General features: G+C 49.4%; 1 protein-coding gene across 8 annotated transcripts in view; it reads left to right on the top strand.

Moving 5' to 3' along the window:
* The window catches only part of PPP6R3 (protein phosphatase 6 regulatory subunit 3), a 148,571-nt gene that overhangs the window by 43,388 nt on the left and 83,115 nt on the right, over window positions 1-22,068 (top strand). For all 8 annotated transcript variants that reach the window (XM_062195708.1, XM_062195707.1, XM_062195706.1 and 5 more), the window contains exon 2: window positions 9,764-9,915. The gene's annotated coding sequence lies outside the window, so the exon portion shown is untranslated. The remainder of the gene's footprint in view (window positions 1-9,763; window positions 9,916-22,068) is intronic.

Below are 22,068 nucleotides of genomic sequence, written 5' to 3'. Positions count from 1 at the left end.
TACTGAACCAGCTAAGTACAGTTTGGCAGTTGGAATCGTGCAGTCCTTTGTACCCTTGTTTTAATGGGCAGAGGTAGTTCTTTGGGCTTTACTTTGGATGCTAATTTATGCTAATTTATCAATTTATGTCTTGGCTTTGTTTTAGCAGCAACTTGGAATGAGCTGGCTTCAAGTGGGCCTGCAGTGATCTGAGTGTCTGTAGAGGCGCTTAGCCAGACAGGGCTTAGCCAGACAGGGCATAGCCAGACAGGGCATAGCCAGATAGGGCATAGCCAGGCAGCGCATAGCCAGACAGGGCATAGCCAGACAGGGCATAGCCAGACAGGGCATAGCCAGACAGGGCTTAGCCAGACAGGGCATAGCCAGACAGGGCATAGCCAGACAGCGCATAGCCACACAGGGCATAGCCAGACAGGGCATAGCCGGACAGCGCATAGCCACACAGGGCATAGCCAGACAGGGCATAGCCACACAGGGCATAGCCACACAGGGCATAGCCAGACAACACATAGCCAGACAGGGCATAGCCAGACAGCGCATAGCCAGACAGTGACACAGCGATGGAACCAGTCAGGCGCCAAAGTCTTTATCTGAGTTTGTAAGTGATAGGCTTGTGAAGATGGTAGAATGGAGTTACCTGGATGTCTTTGTACTGCACACAGTGGTCTGTCTACATTCTTGTTCTGTTGCTTTTGATGAATGCTTTAGAAGCCTTGTGTTACTAATCCATAATCTTTGTTGTTGGAAGATGTCTCTGAAGACATGGAAATTGTTACTTATCTGAGTAGTGTCTCCCAACTGTGGGCATTTGTGCAGTTTTTGATGGTGTCTTGTGTTAAAAATTTTGTAGATTTTTAAAAGTTGAGAGTGTGCAAACGATTGTAGATAAAATGGTGAACAGGCTCTCAGAGATAGATTAGCTTCTCATCTCATGATATTTGATCTCTTTACATTTGGGGTTCAAGAGAAGGTATGAGGACAGTTGGAGCCATGGGACCCTGGAGACGCACATTTACAAAACCCTTGGGTGGAGGCTGCCTGCCTGGACTTCTGTTGCTGGTAAGGCGTAGAGTTCCTTGCTTTTGTGTGTCCAGGCTTGGGCCTTATCTGTGTGTGATCAAGTGGGCATTTAGTTGTGTGTGCTTTGTGATGCAAGGGGAAAGTGTTCTTGGGTGCTAGGTAATAGGGTTAGGGTTAGGCTTCCCTTTGTGAGCTATTGTGTTTGTACTAAAATTTATGTGAGAGCCTAGGAAGCATATTTTCCCCCTAAAGTGAGGAGTTTTGTTTGTTTGTTTTCTTTTTGAATGATTTCAGTGTTTATTTCAGAGTGATTTGGGGCAAATCCTTATTATCCTCAACTATAAAATAGAAATAATAACTAACAGGATTGAAAAGCCCTTTGTGTAGTACTGGCACAAATTTTTTCTTTCTTTCTTTTTTTTTCCCTTTTTTAAGATTTATTTATTTGGGGCCGGCACTGTGGTATAGTAGTTTAAGCCTCTGCCTGTGGTGCCAGCATCCCACATGGGCGCCACCTGAGGCCCTGGCAATCCACTCCTTATCCAGCTCCCTACTGATGGCCTGGGAAAGCAGTGGAAGATGGGTCAAGTGCTTGGGCCCTTGCACCCACTTGGGAGACCTGGAAGAAGCTCCTGGCTTCAGATCAGCCCAGCCCTGGCCTTTGTGGCCATTTGGGGTGTGAACCAATGGATGGAAAACCTTTCTATTTCCCCCCTCTCTTTCTGTAACTCTGCCACTCAAGTAAATAAATATTTTTTTTAAAGAAATGCAGAAAAAAAAAATGCAGAGTTACAAACAGAGAGAGGGCGAGGCAAAGAAAGAAAGAAAGATCTTCCTTTGTCTAGTTCACTCCCCAAATGGCCGCAGAGCTAGAGCTGGGCCAGATCAAAGCCAGGAGCCTCTTCCGGGTCTCCCACATGGGTGCAGGGGCCCAAGCACTTGGGCCATCTTCTGCCGCCTTCCCAGGTGCATTAGCAGGGAGCTGGATCAGAAGTGGGGCAGCCAGGACTGGGAACCCATGCCCATATGGGACGCTGTTAGCACGGGCAGCAGCCCTACCTGCCACACCACAGTGTCAGCCCCAGCACAAAAGGTTTTTTAAGGCTGACTGATCACTTCTGCTAGAATCAACTTTTTTGATTAAACAGTGCATTTAGATGTTATTTGGTTGGGAATCTGCTGTTTTGCTGTTTAAGGCGAAATCTGACCTCATTTTTCTTTTTTTGATATTTTTTGATTATTATGATTATTATTTTTTGTGAGAGAGAGAGAGAGAGAGGGAGGGAGGGAGGGAGAGGACTTCCTTCTGGTCCTCTTCCCAAATGCCCACAGTAGCTGGGGCTGGGCCAGACAGAAGCCCAGACGCAGGAGCCCCAGCCGAGTCTGACGTGACTATCAGGAAGCTGTCGCTGAGCCCTCACCCCTGCCTCCCAGGGTCTGCGTTAGCCGCCGGCTGCTGCCCTTCAGAGTGGATCAGAGTGGATGTGGCCCTGGGGGCCAGGCACCCTGCCAGGGAGCAGGGCAATCCCAGGCGGAGGCGGCTTAGCCCACTGTGCCAGAACACTTCTCCATTTTGTCCTGGAGTCGTGACGTAGAAACCGTGGTATTCTAGAAAGTAACTACTTAGGAGAGTTTTCCCTTTCTCAGTCGTGATGTTCTTTGGGGAGAACCTTCTGTCGTGTTGCAGGTTCTCCATCATGTGTGTTTCCCGTGAGAGGCAACATCTCCTCTGGCCCAGCCTTTCCAGCGGTCTCCTGCCGTGGTCTGTCTGGGTATCATCGTTGGATGCTTTGCAGGCCAGCACCAGGGACCCTGTGTGTTCATTCCTAGCAGCTTACCCTCTTGCCCTCCCCCCCCCCCCCCCCGCCCAGCTTAAAACTATTGTTTTGGGCTTTTGTTTTTACATTTCACTCCTCCATCTATGTTCTTCACCAAGGCCTGATTAAATTACTTTCTGCAATTTAGCTTGCCCAGTGTCTGTAGCTGCTGTACAATGTGTAAACTTTGATGACTTGTTTTTAATATTAGATTCACAAATTATTGAAGCAGGAAGAAAAGTCTGATTTACTGCAACTTCCTTATCTTGTAAATAAAGAAGTGGGTGCTCGGGTTAAATGGTTTGTCCTAGGCTACATAGCTAGTGAGTGGCTGATACCATACTCTGTGATCTCAGTATTTAATACTTTATTTATTTTATTTATTTGACAGGTAGAGTTAGACAGTGAGAGAGAGACAGAGAGAAAGGTCTTCCTTTTGTTGGTTTGCCCCCCAAATGGCCGCTACGGCCGGCGTTGTGCTGATCCAAAGCCAGGAGCCAGGTGCTTCCTCCTGGTCTCCCATGGGGTGCAGGGCCCAAGCACTTGGGCCATCCTCCACTGCCTTCCCGGGCCACAGCAGAGAGCTGGCCTGGAAGAGGAGCAACCGGGACTAGAACCCGGCGCCCATATGGGATGCCGGTGCTGCAGGTGGAGGATTAACCAAGTGAGTCACGGCGCCGGCCCCTCAGTATTTAATACTAACTCCCACATCAAGATTCTTTAGAATTTATATTAAAAATTTTTAAGTCAAAGTTCTTTTTGTGCACAGCTTAGAGTCAGCTAGTTCTAGGAGTTTGGGTAGATAAACAACAGTCATTAACTATGTCACCCTTCTTTCCCTATCCTGAAAGCAACCATGGTACTTTGGACTAAAAATTATATGTACCATGGGGCCGGTGCTTGGAGCAGCTAGTTCATCTGCTGACGGTAGCGCCAGCATCCCATGTGGGCACTGCACCCACAAAAGAGACCCAGAAGAAGCTCCTGGCTCCTGGCTTCAGCCTGGCTCAGCCCTGGCCATTGTTAGCATTTGGGTAGTAAACCAGCAAATGGAAGATCGTTCTCTCTCTAACTCCTTCAGAAGGAGCTCACATGTGCTGGCCCATCCTCCCAAGTGACTGTAGTGGTTGAAACTCAAAGGAATTGGTAGAAAGCTGGAGTCAGGGCCAGAGCCGTATTTTGAACCCACGTACTTGTACATGGGATCAAGCATGGTAGCCACTAGACGTCCATGAAGTTAATGGAGCACCATTGTATGGGTGTACAGATCTCTTTGAAACTCTGCTTTCATTTCTTTTGAGTATAGACCCAGAAGTGGAATTGCTAGATTACATGGCAATTCTGTTTTAATTTTTGGGGAACCACCATATGTCCCACCTTCCATTCCCTCCAGCAGTGCATCGTGGGGGCAGTCTCCATATCCTGCCGTGATTTTCTGGCTTTGGGTAGTTAGCCATTCTGGTGGTTGCTTTGTTATCTTTTTGCCCTTTGTTTTGCTCCTGAGGATTCTGAAGCTGTTTAGACTTTGGATCCTTTATAGGAGATCTGGGCTCTTGTGCTGCCAGGGCTGTGAAATTTTTGTGGTGTTACTTGGTGTCAGCCTGTTTTCAGGGACTTTGGGGAGAATTATTTTTCTGATCGCCTCTCTTCTGTTTTGTTTTCATTTTAAGAATTCCTGTCGGCCGGCACCGGCTCACTAGGCTAATCCTCCGCCTGCGGCACCCACACAATGGGTTCTAGTCCCGGTCGCTCCTCTTCCAGGCCAGCTCTCTGCTATGGCCCAGGAGTGCAGTGGAGGATGGCCCAGGTGCTTGGGCGCTGCACTGCATGGGAGACCAGGAAGAAGCACATGGCTCCTGGCTTGGGATCAGTGTGGTGCGCCGGCCGCAGCGGCCATTGGAGGGTGAACCAACGGAAAAAGGAAGACCTTTCTCTCTGTCTCTCTCTCTCTCACTATCCACTCTGCCTGTCAAAAAAAGAAAAAGAAAAAAAGAATTCCTGTTACTTTCATTTTTTTTTTGTTTGTTCCATTTTAGCCTTTAGTTTTCTTTTCTCTTGGTCTTTAATTTGTTTTCCTTTTTATCTTCCAGCCTTTCTATTCAGTTTTTAATTTCTGCTGTAAACTTTTTTTTTTAAGGATTTATATATTTATCTGAAAGGCAGAGTTAGAGAGAGAGAGAGAGAGATATCTCCTTCCGCTGGTTCGTTCCCCAGATGGCTGCAACAGTTAGGGCCGGGCCAGGCTAAAGGCAGAAGCTTCCATCCGGTCTCCCACGTGGGTGCAGGGGCCCTAGTACTTGGGCCATCTCCCCTGCTTTCCTAGGTGCGTTTCCTGGGTGGGACGTTGCAGCGATGTCTCACTGCTGCACCATAGCGGCCCCTGGGTGCTGTCTTCTTTATTTAATGGATGCGCTCTCTCTTTGTGAGTAGATCACATTTCTCTGTCCCTCCCCTCGTTTGTATTTCCCTTCCGTTCTCCAGCTTTTTCTGAGTGTGCCTGTGTGTTTTTGCTACTTTTACATGGTAGAGGCTTCTGGAGGTGTCTGACAATCTGGTTTTTGTCCATATTTAAGAGTCATGGTTACTTAATACTTAGTCAGGTCATCTGAAGTTGACCTCTTTCTTGGCTCTGTGCAGTGTCACAGGCAGGGAGAGGAGACCCCAGTATCTGTGGACATGCTTAGCCTTCAGATCTTCATCTCTAGACAACATGACCAGGAGCCTCAGCACTCCTTAGAGAGATGGCTGACTGCAGACCAGGGGCAAATAGTGTACAAGCTGGATCTGGAATATGTTTTTAGAGAATTTCAAAATGCTCAAAAAATATGAAAAGCACACAAGAGACTGCTTGAAGGGGCTCCTGTTGGCCCAATCTGGGACAGTTTGAGCACCAGAATGAGTAATGATATTATTTATAATGTGTGAGCTCCTACTGATAACTAAGTAGGGACAGACAAAAATGCATGGCCACAAGGAGACATACCATCCTGATTAGAGTGTTGACAAGTACGGTGGACATTGGGGTGCAGCCAGTGAGGCTGCTGCTGCACACCCATTTCCAGCCCGGCTGCTCCACTTCTGATCCAGCTTCCTGCTTCTGCATCCGGGGAGGCAGCGGATGCTGGCTAAGGAGATGGGCTATGCCACCACGTGAGACACCCAGATGGAGTTTCTGGCTCCTGGCTTCAGCCTGGCATAGCCCTGGCCATTTGCAAGCGTTTGGGGACTGAACTAGCAGATGGAAGATCTGTCTCTCCCCACTTCTCTGTTGCTCTGCATTCAAGTAGGTGGCAGTTTTTTTTTTTTTTTAGTAAGGGTGTGAGTGAGTAAATGCAGAAGGAGGGAGCCATCATTTAGTCTACCTGATAAGATGTTCCTGTCCTACATTGTAGTAGTTGGGTTCAGTACCTGGCTCTGGTTCCTCAGTGCAACTTCCTGCTCATGCCAGCCCTGCGAGGTGATGGTGATGGCTCAGAGAGCTGGGTTCCTGCCATCCGTGTGGGAGGCCTGGATTGAGTTCCTGGTTTCCAGCTCCTGGCTTCAGCCCTCCTCTAGGCCTGGCTTGTGCACATTTAGGAGCGTAAACCAGCAGATGGAAGCTCATTTTCTGGTTGACTCTTTCTCTGTGCTCTCAGATAAATAAAAATTTTGAAAATGATAAAAATAAATGTAGAAATAGTAGAGCGACAAAAGCCCTATCATTTTGTAATTGTTGGAGAGAACCAAATTGTCATTGGGCACTAAAACTATGGGATGAATGCTGTACGAAAATAGTCTAAAATGTCTTCCCACGATTCCTTTCTTAGTAATTATTGAGGGAAATTGGTCACTCCACAGTGAAGAAATTCGGCAGATATTGTCTTAACCAAGTGATCAAAATTACCATCAGCAATGGGGCAAATTGACTTTGTGTCTGTTTATGTGATTGCTGTAGGAAAGAAAGCTTACTGACATAGAGTTCCTGCCATGAACGCGTGACTTGTGTTCGTACATGTCAGTGAGATGAAGGGAGAATATTGTGGAGACTGTTTTCCGATGAGAGGGATGGAGATGTGACGTGAGGTGTGACTGTGCCCCTGGATCGCACGGGGATTGCTGTAGGGACTGTAGGGACACAAAGAGCAGTTGCTGGAATGAGTGTGAACTCGTAGTCCCTGCTTGACGCTCAGCTGTGGAACTCCCGTGTTGAGCTCCGTACTGTGGTTGTGAGAGCAGACCGTGCCCTTGGAAAACGCAGGCCCAGTCACGTGCCTGTGTGGGTGAGGATGTTTGTGGAGGGGGGGGAAGCCGTGATAATGTCAGTTGGTGATTCTGGGTTAAGACTGTGTGACAGCTTCTTACACTGCCCTTGCAATGATTCTCGAAGTGAAAACGAAAAGTGTTTAAAGGCTGTGGTAAGAGTGAGTGACAGAAGCTCCGGTGTGGGTGTCTTACCGGCTGTGAACATGGCAGCAGGTTGGCTGGTTGAACTCTTTGGTTGGGGAGCCCCCACTGTCTATTTAGGTTTTTTCCTCAATGTCAGCAAATGTTTTGTGTCCTTGAGTCTTCTAGAGAGTAAAGGTCTTGAATGATAGTTGGCAATAAAGGATTCCGATAAGGGCATCTGGCTGGGTTGGGACAAGAAAGGTTAGAATCAGGGCTCTAATATTCACCGGGGCCCAAGTACTTAGACCATCGTCTGTTGCTTTCCCAGGCCGTTAGCAGGGAGCTGGATTAGAAGTGGGGCAGCCAGGACACAACCAGTGCCTATATGGGATGTGGCACTGCAGACAGCAGCTTTACTCAGTATGCCACAACGCCAGTCCCCAAATAAATAAATCTTTGGGGGGGAAAAAGACAAGACAGAAGCAGTCTATTTATTATAGTTGTAGAAGCATTTCCAAGTGTGTTCATTGTCTCCTTTCTACCCAGAAGTCCCAGTACTGCAATTGCACATGGTGTCATTGTTCGCCATCTTTTGAGTGAGTTTCTCCTGTCCTGATACTTCTCAGACAAGTGTTCACGACCTCAGGAAGTAAACCAGGCCCTTCCCAGAGAGCGGGCTGTGTCTCGCACCCTCCCTGCAGGTTAGAGATGCGCTGCAGTCGGCCCTGGTTCTCTGATGGGAAAGTGAGGTCTAGTGGGCATGACAGCTAGGAGCCTGTGGGTGGTGGGAGAAATGATTGCAGATGGACTTCGAGGATCCTGGAACGACTTGAATTAAATGCCAAATTTTGTACATGTGTGCATTTTGGAGATTATATTTGTTGGAATTTTTTTTTAAAGATTTATTTGAAAGAGTGACAGGAAGAGACAGCATGAGAGAGAAGTCTTCCATCTGCAGGTTCACTTCCCAGATTTCCGCAGCAGCCAGGAATGGGCCAGGCCAAAGCCAGGAGCCTGGAGCTTCATCCAGGTCTCCCACGTCGGTGGCAGGGGCCCAAGCACTTGGGCCATCATCTGCTGCCTTCCCAGACTCACTGGCAACATCACAACAGTGGCTTAGGCTGCTGCACTGCGACACTGGCCCCACCTGTCAGATCTTCAGGGGATCTGAGAGCCCTAACAGCATGCTGCGTCGGAACGGCACTGAGCTAGGGTTGGCGTTCCACGTTTCACACGGTCAGCTTTGTTGAGTGGAAGGACTCCAGGAGCACATAGTAGCGTTGATAGGTTTTTATGATTTTAAGCAATACTTTAGATGGTCAACAATACTTCAAGAGTATGTTCAAAAAGCACTTGCCTGGTAAATGTTCCATTTTTATGTTTCATTACATTTTTACCTGAGTTTGTTACTGTCTTTTTTTTTTTTTTTAAGATTTATTTATTTGCCGTCTTTTTTTAATTCTTTTTTAAAATATGTTTAAAATTTTTCTGTTTATCATACTTGAGGGAAAATGTTGACTCGATCACAATGGTAGTAGTGTTTTATGGAAGAAAAACATTAGATGAACAACATTTCTTTGTTTTTTTTTTTTTTTTAGACTGTATTTTACAGGATTTCTAGTTCAGTGTCCACAGTTTGAATCTTTTTCTGTAATAAGCTATGTGCCATGTACCTTGGAAGACATTTATATTCCTTTATTGTGCGCAATGTGGTCCATTGACATGAGAGACTGGACTTGGCTGTCGCTCGGTACTGCAGGAACCTTGATGTTTGGCTCATAGTCCTGAACGAGTTGTGATTGTTGTAGGTGGTATATGGGCTGCTGGGGCTTTGACAGGAAGACGCTGTTGAAAGTTCAGTGTTTTGAAGTGTGGTGCCTTTGCAGTTAACCCTCCGCCTGAGAAGAATACCATTGATGTTTTCATAAGAAAAAGACAAAGTGTGTTTCTTTCCTTTGCTACGGAGCGTGCTTTCCCGGCACCTGTGTGTATTTCTGGGTGGCTGTTCAGTGCAGGATGAAACCTGAGGGAGAGGGGTGGTGCTTGGGATGGAGCGGTTAAGCCTGTGCGCGGGACGTCTGTGTTCTGTGTCAGAGTGCCGACGCACGTCCCGGCTGCTCCACTTCTGGTCCAGTTCCCTGCTGATGCGCATGGGAGACAGCAGATGATGGCCCAAGTGCTTGAGCACCTGCCCCTCACTGGGAGACCAGGCAGACTGCGGGCTTCTCCCTCTGGCCTGGCCCAGCCTTCGAGGAGTGGACCAACAGATGGGAGAGTTTTCTCTCCTTCTCTCCCTGTTACTTTTCCTTTAAAATAAATAAATGAAGGAATGAATAAATAGATAAAAAGTGACAGTATTATTTATAAAAAGTTGAAATAAGAGGGATGACAGTACTGGTTTTTTTCCGTTTACATAGAAAGATTTCAATTAACTGAAGCTTTTCGGTTTTCTGATGTGTAATTCTCTGTGAATCATAGCCCTGAAGCAGAGTCTTTTAAAAGTAGGTGTTACCAGACCAAGGAGGAGTATGTATGACTGTGTCCTCTTTCTTTTTTAATAGGAGAGCTTCTGTTTAACATCCATATCTCACTTTATTCCTGCTGATCTGCCGATGCACTACATTGGAAGACAGTGTTTCCAGGATAACCTGTAATGGGCAAGGAGCCACAGAGAAGAAAGTGTTTCTTTTAATTTTTACCCTTGGTTGGAAAGGTAAGACCATTGAGACTGTGAGTGTTTCCTTCCATGAGTTACATCCAGGAAAGACCTGGAGGTCTGGGTCCTGCTGGTCGAGGGCTGTGACCCAGGCCACTGCTTACTGATGGTGTCACTCTGTGTGCGTGTGCGACAGAGAGAGAGGGAGAGACAGAGAAAGCCAGAGAGAGAGAGAGAGGGAGAGAGAGACTGTTGGGTTTTTGTTTTATACCCGCCACGTGTCTCCTTTGGAGTCCTCATTGCTATTGCTTTGGAACTCTTGGAAGTGTTTTAACAGATTGAAGACCGACCCTGCAGTTTTGACTTTGAGCTCAGTCAACACTTAGTAGGAAGTCACACAGTGGGTCCTTTGAGGGACGTGCAGATGTCACTGGTTTCTTTTCCTCTTGTATCTTGAGAAGAGGTTGGACACAACTGGTGCTGATCCCACGTCTGGAAATTTCAGTCGTGTCTGACTGTTTGCTTCACATCCTGATCCGTGGGCTGCTTTTCAAGGCCTGTGGTAATTCTTCCAGCTGTCCTTCTCTTCCCATCTCAGTTTCTGTGAAGCCAGGCCAGGCATTATTTCCTGGGAGGTGCTGAGTTGTTTTGCTGTGAGGGGTTTCTGCTTCTCCCGCAGGTGGATCTGGCCTAAGCATCTGAAACACTGCTTTGCATATAGCCTCCCTCTCCCCCAGCTTCTCAGAGTGACCTGCCCAGCCCTAGGCATTCCCTCATCCTTACACGGCAGCCCCCGGCGCCTCTCCGTGATCTGTGGGTCCTGGAGTTCTTCAGCTCCATCGCCACGTTATTCTGTGTGAATCCTTTGTGGAGCGTTCTCCAAGTGGTGCTCACCTCTTGGCTCTCGTCTCGTAGTTTTGTTCCTGTTCTGTGTATTTGATTTCATACCTGCCAGGGCTCTGCTTTTTTTCCTCCATTTTTGTCAAGCCTTTTTGAATTGTCCAGGTCCTCTGTGTTCATTCCTTTGTGTATCTCATTAGTCATTTTTAGGAGATCCCCCTTATTTTAACTAAGTATTTTGTGAGATGGGAGTTTTGACTTCTGCTTTATAGCTTTAATACTTTTACAAATAGGCATCACTAGTTGGTGGTAGGAAACTAAAGCTTTAAATATTTATTTGAAAGGTAGTGCTACAGAGAGAGGGGGAGACAGACAGATCTGAGGCCTGGCATCACGGCCCAGTGGATTAAAGCTGTCGCCTGAGATGCTGGCATCCCATAGAGGCGCTGCTCTGAATTCCAGCTGCTCTGGTTTTTATTCAGCTCCTCTGATAACGTGTCTGGGAAAGCAGTGGAAGATGGCTCGAGTGCTTGGGTTCTTGCCACCTGCGTGGGAGACCCTGAAGAAGCTCCTGGCTCCTGGCTTCAGCCTGGCCTAACCTTGGCTCTTGCAGCCATTTGGGGAGTGAACCAGCAAATGGAACATTGATCTCTTTCTCTATTTCTCTTTCTCTCTCTCTGTAACTCTGCCTTTTAAATAAATAAATCTTAAAAATAACAATATAATCTGTTATACATTCGATCTATGAGATTTTATAACTTGTATCTTTGAAAATGTCTTTTAGGCCGGCGCCGTGGCTTAACAGGCTAATCCTCCGCCTTGCGGCGCCGGCACACCGGATTCTAGTCCCGGTCGGGGCACCAGATTCTATCCCGGTTGCCCCTCTTCCAGGCCAGCTCTCTGCTGTGGCCCGGGAGTGCAGTGGAGGATGGCCCAAGTGCTTGGGCCCTGCACCCACATGGGAGACCAGGAGAAGCACCTGGCTCCTGGCTTCGGATCAGCGAGATGCGCCGGCCGCAGTGGCCATTGGAGGGTGAACCAGCAGCAAAAAGGAAGACCTTTCTCTCTGTCTCTCTCTCTCACTATCCACTCTGCCTGTCAAAAAAAAAAAAAGAAAAGAAAAAAGAAAAAATGTCTTTTATACAGATAGGTGCTGGCACATTGTTTGTAGTCCCCAAGCGTATGACTTCAGTTGAGTTTAGTTTGTCGTTGTGTTGTAAATTAATCACTTACAGTCGAAGGTTAGCTGAGGGGCTGGCACTGTGGTGTAGCAGGTAAAGCAGCCGTCTGCAGTGCCTGCATCCCATATGGGTGCCAGTTCGAATCTCAGCTGCTCCACTTTCCATCCAGCTCTCTGCTGTGGCCTGGGAAAGCAGTGGAGGATGGCCCAGGTCCTTGGGTCCCTGCACCCACATAGGAGACCCGGAAGAAGCTCTTGGCTCCTGGCTTCGGATTAGCGCAGCTCCAGCTGTTGTGGCCAACTGGGGAGTGAACCAGCCGATGGAAGCCTTCTCTCTCTGTGTCTCTCTCTCAGTATAACTCTGACTTTCACATAAATGAATCTTTAAAAAAAAAAAAAAAAAAAGATGAGGCGCACGCCCCTCAGTCGCACAGGGAAATTTCCGTTGCCTTGCGTTGAGCATGGGAATGCTGCTTAGCCCGGGTGTGTGCTCAGAAGTACGTCTCCTGGACATTGTGTGGGAAGGGGATCTCACGTCTTCCAGGAGCTCTGTCCAGGCCTCCCACGTGGGTCCCAAGGTCCCAAGACTTGGGCCTTTTCCACTGCTTTCCTAGGTGCGTTAAGGAGCTGAGCCACCAGGCTTTGAGCCTGGAGTGCTGCAGGCTGCCGTATAGCCCACTGCGCTGAAATCCAGTCCCTCACGTTAATTTCTGACAACATAAGAAGTGAAGGGACTTAAACCTCCTCATTATTCAAGTGAAATTATTTGTCGAAATGACATTACTGTAGTATGAAGTTTGAGCACGGTGTTGCCTGACAATTTGGGGTTGAATTTATTAAGAAATACCAGGAGTTCTGCAAAGGAAACTTGACTGGACGTCCACTGTTCAGTAGTGGTGCTCGAGTACTATTCTTTTGATTCAGAAACATTTCGGTCTTGGCCCTAATCCCAAAATATCACGGTGGAACTTTATGATTGATAAGAAAACTTGACCGCTCTCAAGAGCTGATGGTGGTGGGGCCCATGCGTGTGGATGAAGTTCCCTGTTGGCAGGACTGGTCAGTAGCACAACGCGTGTTTGACATCTCCCAGATGTCTACTCGTGAATATTACAAAAACAGTCCTATTTTGTGCACTCTACATTTTTACATTTGTAATTTTGTCTAAGCCTTTTTCTCCCCCTGTACCTGATGTTACCTCGTTTATTGCTCTAAACATATTCGCCACATCAGTTGTCCATCACAGAAGATTCTACTCAGGCTGTGTGTTAGCAGCTTTGTGCCTGCAGTCACTGCACCTGTGGAGACACTACGCAGGTGCATAGCACAGGAGCGCCGTCCTCTCTTCCTCCTCCTCCTTACGCACTCAGGACGCTGCCTTCATCCCTTAGCTCCTTTGTCATATTTCCACATCTCTAAAGTAGATGCATTTGACTTCTGACGTGAAGGGGAGGTTTTAGCTCTTACATGCATAGGTTCTTCCGTTTTTGATATAAAGCACAACTTTTGGATACAATCAGTGTTAAAAACCCACAGGAATGTTTGGTTCATTGTTCACCTTTCTTAGCGTGCTCAGGTACCTCCTGCAGTCTGTCTGGGTCTTCCCTGTCTTAGACACCCTCTGCAGAGCCCCTGCCATGGACCGGACGCTGGCCTGCTGGGTGTCCCCCAGCTCTGGCCTGCAGTCCCTTAGACACCCTCTGCAGAGCCCCTGCCACGGACCGGACGCTGGCCTGCTGGGTGTCCCCCAGCTCTGGCCTGCAGTCCCTTAGACACCCTCTGCAGAGCCCCTGCCACGGACCGGACGCTGGCCTGCTGGGTGTCCCCAACTCTGGCCTGCAGTCCCTTAGACACCCTCTGCAGAGCCCCTGCCATGGACCGGACGCTGGCCTGCTGGGTGTCCCCTGGCTCTGGCCTGCAGGCCTGTTTCTCAGTGTCTGGGTCCTTGGTCTCATGTCACTGTCGAGTTTCAGTGACGCACATTCCCTCAGCAGCTTCCTGCGAGGGTGTGAGATCTTTGAGACCTTCCATGTCTGCAGATGTCTTTTCCGGAGGTGCCGGGTCTGCCGACTTGCGGTCTGCCCTTTATTGTGGGGTTTCCCCTCGCTAGACCAGCTAAGATACTTTCCTTTTCTGCTGCCTGGGAACCCTGGGTGCCTGAGCGTCTCTGTCTGGGCCTGGGGAGGCCTCTGCAGGCCCTGAGGACAGCGGCAGCTGCGTTTGTGAAACTCCGGGAAGTTTCCTTTTTGTCTGGCTGGCCAGGAGGAGGGTGGTGGATTGTAATGCGTTCTTCTAAAACTCGCTTGTCTCAGTGTTGCCTTCCTAAGTTGTTTCTCCATTTTCTTTGTCTCTCACAAATTTGCTGATGTCCTCCGTGGCGGTCAGTTCCTTTTCTTTGTCCTTCCCTGTTTCGCTGTGGCTCCCAGAAGAGCGGAGAGTTGGGTGGACGTCAGCTCACGGTCTGGAAGGTTGCACGGTCCCTGTTTCCTTGCTGAGGCTCCACAGGTGACTCAACCCGGTCGCAGCCCTGTTCTGTGACTTTGGCATCACATGGACTTAGGAAGACGATCCCTAAACCAGCGCAGCAGTCATTTGGGTGGCCTGCCCTGATAGACCGTCAGCCAGGCTCGCCTGGCCTGCGCTTCAAGTCCCTGCTTCTGCTGCTGGCTCACAGTCTGTCTTTCACTCACTAGTCCTCCCTTGATCTCTGGGTGCTGTGCCCGGTACTTCTTCTCTTACACATGGTACTTAAAAGACCTCTCCTGGGGCTGGCACTGTGGCGTAGTAGGTAAAGCCGCTGCATGTGGCGCCGGCATCCCATGTGGATGCCGGTTCGAGACCCAGCTGCTCCACTTCCGATCCAGCTCTCTACTGTGGCCTGGGAAAGCAGTGGGAGATGACCCAAGTCCTGGGGCCCCTGCACCCACATGGGAGACCTGGAATGGTGCAGCTCTGGCCGTTGCGGCCAGCTGGGGAGTGAACCAGTGGATGGAGGACCCCCCCCCCCTTTCCTGTGTTCAAAGCTCGTTACTTTACCCTGCAGTGGTGAGTCTTCCGGCATCCTGGGCACCTCTTTGGATCCATGTGGTTGGCAGTCCCTTCGGCTGTGGTATCGTGGGACATGACGGGGCTGCCCAGGGCGGGCTCCCGTGGGAACTGGCGTCTCCCAGCGTCGTCGTGGCAGTGACGCCCGGTGCCTGGTCTAAGGCTGCTCTGCTCATTGCCCACGTCACAGTGCTACTTTATGTTGAGCTCATGATCAGCTAAGCGGTTTGGACATTTTGGTTTCTTTTCGCCATGAAGTTTTCTTACGCCTGGTTTCCCCCATCTTGTTTTTCATGTCTATCCATGTTAAATTTTTTTTGTGGTTTCATCATGTCAAGTGGTTTTTGAATGCTGTCGTCTAACATCAGTTGTCCCACCTGGCTTTTTGTTTTCTATGCATTTTTTTAAAGATTTATTTACTTATTGGAAAGCCAGAGTAACAGGCAGAGGCAGGGGGAGGGTGTCTTCTGCTGGTTCACTCGCCAATGACTACAGCGGCCGGAGCTGTGCCAATCCGGAGCCTGGAGCTTCCTCCGGGTCTCCCACATGAATGCAGGGGCCCAAGGACCTGGGCCATCTACCACTGCTTTCCCAGGCCACAGCAGAGAGCTGGATCAGAGGTGGAGCAGCTGGGACTCGAACTGGAGCCCGTATGGGATGCCGGCACCACATGCGGCGGCTTTACCTGCTGCACCACAGCACTGGCCCCTTCCATGCGTTTGGCCAAGCCTGGGGCAGCCCGTACATCAACACTAGTGGAGACACTGGCTCGGGCCCCGCGGCCCCCACCAGTGCTCTTCTAGGGGAGCTGCCAGCCTCCTTGTTTGTGAGTGAGTCCCACGGTTCCCGCGCCCGAGCTTGTCCGGGAGCTGACCTGCTGCTGCTGCCTTTTGCAGCCACGTGCCCACGTGCCCACGTGGCCGGCGTGGGGCGGGGCTGTGCTCTGCTGCCTGGGGAGGTCGCTCAGCAGGTCTTCCCACAGTCTGGTGAGGCAGTGTGGTATAATGGGAAGAGTGCGCACTCTTGGTTTGAGTTCCAGTTCTGGCTAGCATATTTACTAGCTCTGGCCTTTTGTGGCTTATCTGACTTCTCACAGTCTTCGTTTTTCATCTGAAGTGATAACAAAACCTTGAAGGGGTGTGAAGTCGGCAAGCAGGAAGTCCGAGTCTGCCAGTGTGGTCGGCCTGTAATGGTTGGAAGGCACTGTTAGGAGTGCTTGCACCAGGGTCCGGACGTGGCTGTTACTGGTGTGTTACTGGACAGCAGGAGGAGATTAGAGGTTGCTTTTCATCAGGAGCTCTAAGGACTCAGAGGATGTTCTGCGCTCATGTCCCACACTGGACTTTTACTCCTGAGTCCCTGACTATGCCTCGTCTTTGCACTTTAGGCTACATGCTAAACCGTTCCCGGAAGAAAGCACTCCTGCCCCAAGGTTTACCTGCCGGTAGTGGTTGTAGGGGAGCTGAGTGTTTAGTGATTGCATGTAACCTGACCGAGGTTTGCTAGGCAGGGAAGACTGACGATTTTGTAGCTAAAGCTTTTTTGAAAAATATTTGTTACCATTTGCCAATTCTGTCTTCTAGTACAACACTGATTAAAATTACAAAATAAAGTTGATACTTAGCTTGTTCTTAGTCTGACGCCTGCTGCTTCTTGACAGTTCTTTAAGAACATCTCAGTGTGCTCGAGGATTTTGCTCGATTAGGAGAGACTGTTCTCTTTGGCACCGTGGCTGTGGGGGACATAGGATGGGCGAGGTGGCCACTGTCGCTCCTTTCACGTTGGGTGAGTCACAAACCACATAACACTGTTCCCACTTAGTGAGCACTCGCTGAGCTGGGTTTCCAGCCTTCCCCACGCGCTGGTGCGGAATGCCCTCAGCACCCCTTACCGCGCAGGACCACCCTTTCCCCGGTGCCAGAGGCTTGCGTGGTTGCAGATAGTGACCATACTAGAGGTAAGTCCTGTTTCCTCTGGTGCCCCAGTAAGTCGCAGGTCATTTCCTGATGGCTGATTCACGTGTTGGCTCTTAGGGTCTCCCTGGTCAGAGGTTTGAGAATCTCGGCTGCTTCAGAGGGAACGCCCTTTTGCCGGGCCGTTGAGGCTCGCTGGTTTGATGTGGACTTCTGTATTGCTCTCTTACCCGTGCTCACATCGCCTCCCCCGCAGCAGGCCCTCGCACACCTCCACGCCCAGAACAGGTGCCCACATCTGCTGGGATGTCTTTGCCTTTGTTCCTCTGATCTCTAACAGACTCTGGGCAAAAAAACTTGACTGCCATTATGTCATCCTCGTCGCTTGCCTTCCTCCCCAGCGGCCCTCAATCACACTTAAAAAACAAGTATAGATAACCTATAGGTAACCCATGTCTTCTAAATAACCTATGCTTTGTGTGACTGGAGCTGAAGCCTTTGAAATTGTAGAAAAAGAGGCACAGGAGTTCAAGTACACTTCAAGTTTTCATACTGAAAATTTGTGGAGGAACACGTTGTTATCCATTACTATACAACACATTGTTGGTTGAATTTGAACCGGTGTGCAAAAGTAAGGTTGGACTTCTTGGTTGGCAGAGAACAGTAAACGTAACGGTAAAGTGGGCGGTAAAGTCCTGCCTCCTGCTTTGCTCTTCACATCTTAGCCTTGTGTTTGGAGTCGGCCCGTGGCGGGCGTAGGGGTCTGTGTTCTGAGGGTAGCTGGGGACTCCGAAGGCGGGATGGAAATGCGCAGCGCTGGTCTTGAAGACAGCTCAGGAGCCAAGGAGAGCGCCGAGGCGGGGTCCTGTGTGGTGCCGGAGGAGGAGCGGTACCTGGATGGGATCTCAGTTTCTGAAGTGGCACCTGCATTGGCCGCAGCACGGCCTCAGGGCCTCTGTAAGGGTTGGAGGCTGTCACTGGTGGTGCAGTGCATGCTGGTGTTGACCGAGACAGCACGTGTCACATGGACTTGACCCCCTCGCCCACTGCTTCCAGAGAAAGACCGAGATGCCAGAGAAGTTCCCAGTGGGCACGGGAAGGTTGTGGAATGCGCAGAAATGACCGCCTCTGGCCCAGCTTCTGCTGAAGCACTTGCAGAGCAGACACACTGGCTCTGAGCCTGCACACCGACGCCACAAGGCGCCCTGGCAGGGACTTCCTGGGGCGGGGGGGCACGAGTCAGGTACCTCTGAACCCTCAGTGAGAAGGAGGGGCAGCCCCACGGCGGCTTTTCTGGCGGTTCTGTGTTTTCTTTCCTTAGTACTTGATGAGAACTGTTTCCGAAGGCTAGAGTGGCACTCTGTGTCCCACGTGTCTGTGGGGTGAGCTTCGCTGTCCCAGGCAGTGTACCGTCACTGAGTGCGCTGAGGGTGGCCTCCCAGCAGAGTGGCCCTGCGTCCTCCTGTTTGTAGATGCTTCCCTCCCCTGCTTGGTGGCTTCAGCAACCACCAAACCCTTGAACCCACAGTTCCCCATCTGATCTTTCAGGCTAATCACGTGCCCCGCACCTGTGGATCCCATCCTGGGGAGAAGTCCCTGTGGCCCGAGTGTCTGGATACAGCGCGGGTCCCCGAGCCACTGAGAACAGCCCTGCAGCAGCACGGTTCCGGCTGCCCTGCCCTCTAAGCCCCACCAGGGCCTGGGGTCTGGCTGCTGCCAGTCGTTTGGGTCCTAAGGGAGGGCACCTGCACTCCGTTCTCCGGATGAGGGGGAGTCTGCTTTTCTTATTCACATGGATCACATACTATTGTTTCCCAGCATGTGTGAGCGAGCCAGGCATTTTTATTGTTCTTGCTATATTTTTGAATTATAGAATGAAGTAAATGCACAGACATCTGTCTGGTTGTAAATTTTCTAGGTAAATCTAAACCTGTAAGGATCCACCTGTGTCCATGTCCCTCCTGACTCAAGAGTAAACCCTCTCCATTAATTATTCTAGAAATATTCCTAGATATTACAGACTAAGAAAGTTTTAATTTTCTTGTGATCTCATTGAATGGCAGAATACCTGCCCAAGTTGTTTTTTAAGCTTTATTTATTTAATTTATTTGAAAGGCAAGGAACAGAGGAGAGCGTCCATCTGCTGGTTCACCTTCAGGTGAACTGCAGTGGCTGGGATGGGGCCAGGCTGATGCTAAGAAGCTGGAATTCCATCCCCATCCCGGTCTCCATGTGGGTGCAGGGACCCAAGCACCTGGGCTGTCACTTGCTACTTTCCCAAGCACATCAGCAGGGTGCTGGATCAGAAGTAGAGCAGCTGGGATTTGAACCAGTGCTCATATGGATGCCAGCATTCCAGGTAGCAGAAGCTGCACCACAATGCTGGACCTGCCCCCAACTCCCACCCTAAAGTCGTTGTATCTTAAGAATATACATGATGGGGCCAGCACTGTGGCACAGTGGGTTAACACCCTGGCCTGAAGTGTCGGCATCCCATATGGGCGCCGGTTCAAGACCCAGCTGCTCCACTTCCCATCTAGCTCTCTGCTATGGCCTGGGAAAGCAGTAGAGGATGGTTGGGCCCTGCACCGCGTGGGAGACCTGGAAGAAGCTACTGGCTCCTGGTTTCGCATCAGCTCAGCTCTGGCCGTTGCGGCCATCTGGGTAGTGAACCAGCGGAGGGAAGACCTTTCTCTCTCTTTCTCTGCCTCTCCTCTCTCTCTGTAACTCTGACTTTCAAACAAATAAATAAATCCTTTTTTAAAAGGGAGTATACGTGGTTTTTCTTGTGCATTTGTATTTTTAAAAGATGTGTATTTATTTGAAAGTCAGAGTTTACAGAGAGGGAGAGAAAGAGAGGTCTTCCATCCACTGGTTCACTCCCAAAGTAGCTGCAAGGGCCAGAGCTTGAGCCAGACTGAAGTCAGGAGCCAGGGACTTCCTTCGGGTCTCCCATGTGGGTGGCAGGGACCCAAGCACTTGGGCCATCTTCCTTTGCTTTTCCTAGGCCGTTAGCAGGGAGCTGGATTGGAAGTGGAGCAGCTGGAACTTGTCCCAGCAAGAAAGGAAAAAGCATGTCCCATAACTTCTCCCACCCCACATAGGTCCTTTGGTTAATGGTTGGCCTTGTGGAAGGAGATTGGGAGGGACTATTTTAGTATCAACAGAGAGACTTTGAATCATAATTATAGTTTATATATATAATATTAACTACAACTATGATTCAAAAATTCAAAAATATATATATATAAAATAAGAGTGGTGCTGTCCAGTATAGCAGTCAATGGCTAGATATGTCTCTTGAGGATTTAAAATGTAGCAAGTCCAAATTAAGATGTCCTGTAAGCAAAAACCCACACTGGATTTTTTTTTTTTTTTTTTTTTTGGACAGGCAGAGTGGACAGTGAGAGAGAGAGACAGAGAGAAAGGTCTTCCTTTTGCCGTTGGTTCACCCTCCAATGGCCACCGCGGTAGGTGCACTGCGGCCGGCGCAGCGCGCTGATCCGATGGCAGGAGCCAGGTGCTTCTCCTGGTCTCCCATGTGGGTGCAGGGCCCAAGCACTTGGGCCATCCTCCACTGCACTCCCTGGCCACAGCAGAGAGCTGGCCTGGAAGAGGGGCAACCGGGACAGGATTGGTGCCCCAACCGGGACTAGAACCCGGTGTGCTGGCGCCGCAAGGCGGAGGATTAGCCTAGTGAGCCACGGCGCCAGCCTGGATTTTCTTTTTAAAGATTTATTTTTATTTATTTGAAAGACGGAGTTACAGGCCGGCGCCGTGGCTTAACAGGCTAATCCTCCGCCTTGCGGTGCCGGCACACCAGGTTCTAGTCCCGGTTGGGGCGCCGGATTCTATCCCAGTTGCCCCTCTTCCAGGCCAGCTCTCTGCTGTGGCCCGGGAGTGCAGTGGAGGATGGCCCAAGTGCTTGGGCCCTGCACCCGCATGGGAAACCAGGAGAAGCACCTGGCTCCTGACTTCGGATCAGTGTGATGAGCTGACCGCAGCGGCCATTGGAGGGTGAACCAACGGCAAAAACGAAGACCTTTCTCTGTCTCTCTCTCTCTCTCTCTCTCTCTCTCACTATCCACTCTGCCTGTCCAAAAAAAAAAAAAAAAGACAGAGTTACAGAGAGAGGTAGAGACAGAGAGAGAGGTCTTCCATCCACTGCTTCACTCCCCAGATGGCAGAATGGCCGGACCTGCGCTGATCAGGAGCCAGGAGCTTCTTCTGGGTCTCCCATGTGGGTGCAGGGGCCCAAGGACTTGGACCATCTTCTACTGCTATCCCAGGCCTTACAGAGAGCTGGATCGGAAGAGGAGTAGCTGGGACTAGAACTGGCGCCCATGTGGGATGCCGGCGCTTCAGGCCAGGGCATTAACCCGCTGCGCCACAGTGCCAGCCCCCACACTGGATTTTAAAGATTTAGTAGCAAAAGAAATAATGTTTGGATGCATGTTTTATTTAAGCTCATGTGTGTTATGTGTGGTGCAGACTGGCTGAATGGATTAATGAACAAAACCCATCTATTTGCTGCCTGCAAGAAACACATCTTTCCAACAAAGATGCATGCAGACTGAAAGTGAAAGGTTGGAAAAAGATATTCCATGCCAACAGAAATGAAAAAAAAAGCAGGTGTAGTCATATTATTATCAGACAAAATAAAATTTAACACAAAAACTGTTAAGAGAGACAAAGAGGGACACTATATAATGATTAAGGGTTCAATTCAACAGGGAGATGTAACTATTATAAATGTATATGCACCTAATTACAGGGCACCAGTTTATTTATAAGGTATGTTAAGGGACTTACAGGGAGACTTAGATTCTAATACAGTAGTACTGGGGGACTTCAGTACTCCACTTTCAGAAACAGATCAACCGGACAGAAGATCAACAAGGAAATAGCAGATTTAATTGACACTATTGCCCAAATGGATCTAACAGATATCTACAGAATTTTCAATCCTACATCTAAAGATTTTACATTCTTCTCAGCAGTACATGGAACCTTCTCTAGAATTGACCACATACTAGGCCATAAAGCAAGTCTCAGAAAATTTAAAAGAATCAGAATCATACCATGCAGCTTCTCAGACCACAGCGGAATGAAGGTGGAAATTAGCAACTCAGGAATCCCTAGAGAGTATGCAAACACATGGAGATTGAACAACATGCTCCTGAATGAACACTGGGTCATAGAAGAAATCAAAAGAGAAATCAAACAACACAA

Source organism: Lepus europaeus, chromosome 7 (genome assembly GCF_033115175.1).
Source record: "Lepus europaeus isolate LE1 chromosome 7, mLepTim1.pri, whole genome shotgun sequence".
Classification (NCBI taxonomy): domain Eukaryota; kingdom Metazoa; phylum Chordata; class Mammalia; order Lagomorpha; family Leporidae; genus Lepus; species Lepus europaeus.
The sequence above is the reverse complement of the archived record's forward strand: the minus strand, read 5'-3'. Positions and strand labels throughout refer to the sequence as shown.